This window comes from Corvus kubaryi, unplaced genomic scaffold (genome assembly GCF_017639235.1).
Source record: "Corvus kubaryi isolate FWS band 111438036 unplaced genomic scaffold, C.kubaryi_AGA036_p1.0 137, whole genome shotgun sequence".
In the NCBI taxonomy this organism is placed as follows: Eukaryota; Metazoa; Chordata; class Aves; order Passeriformes; family Corvidae; genus Corvus; species Corvus kubaryi.
The window spans coordinates 18,227,895-18,228,849 of NW_024580671.1; the positions used below are offsets into that span (position 1 = coordinate 18,227,895).

Here is a 955-nt window from a genome sequence, read left to right on the forward strand (position 1 = left end):
GCATCACGGACCTTTCCTGGCGAGACCCTTTTCCCTCTCCCCACCCCCTTTACATTTTTCCCTACTAGCTAAGACAGAAAAGAAAAAAAAAAATCCTTTTTTTGAAGCCCAAGTCCCTTACTATTTTTGGCAGTTTGCTTTTGAAATCAGCAACCCTACTGATAAAATGATCCAATCAGTCCTTCCCAGTTGTCAAGACAACAGTTCATAATTGTACCAGCTCTTTCCATTGCAGCTAGACATTTCATAAATAGATAATTCTCTAATTGATCCAGCCAATCCTACTTTGCATACCCTGCCAAACTAGGTAAGCCCGGGTTCTATTCTAGTACGGCAGCAACTTTCTGCAAAGACAAGCAAAAGAGCTTTATTTACCGCGACAGGGGACGGAGGAAAAAAAAAATAAAGAGCGGGCAGCAACTTTAATTCTGAATAAACCTGGGTTGGACAGGGGGAAAGAGGGGCTGATTTTGTGTCGCCAGCTCCCACATTTGTGCGGCATGCTCTGAGCGCCGGGAGCAGCGGCTCAGGACGGGCTCGGTTCCGCGGGGCCCGGCCGGGCCGGGGCGCGGGGCGGGCGCCGGGCAGGGCGCAGCGGGCACGGCCGCCGCGGGGCAGCGCGGCCGAGAGCGGCATCGCATGGTCGGGGCTTCCCGAGGCTTCGCGCCGGCAAATTGCTTTCCTGTGTTTCTGAAATGAATTAAACATACAAGTTACTGATCTCCAGCACTTGGGGGAAATCCTGACTCCGGAAGGGGGGAAAAGAAAGGGGGCTTGGGAGGAACTGGTCGCAGGCGCTGACACACAAGGGTTTGCCACAGCATACACGGCTTCAGGAGGGGGCCGGTTCTCTCTTCCCCCGGACAGCGTCTGGGTAACAATCACGGGAATCACTTGCTTGGGAAAAATAATAATTCAAATGCAAATACAGAGCTCTTTGTTCTTCTTAGACATC

At 51.9% G+C, this 955-nt stretch overlaps 1 long non-coding RNA gene across 1 annotated transcript in view; it reads left to right on the forward strand.

Moving 5' to 3' along the window:
- Positions 1-219: 219 nt before the first annotated feature.
- LOC121659685 overlaps positions 220-955 on the forward strand; it is a 48,191-nt gene continuing 47,455 nt past the window's right edge. Inside the window, exon 1 of the long non-coding RNA XR_006014414.1 lies at positions 220-307. This is a non-coding gene — a long non-coding RNA (uncharacterized LOC121659685). The remainder of the gene's footprint in view (positions 308-955) is intronic.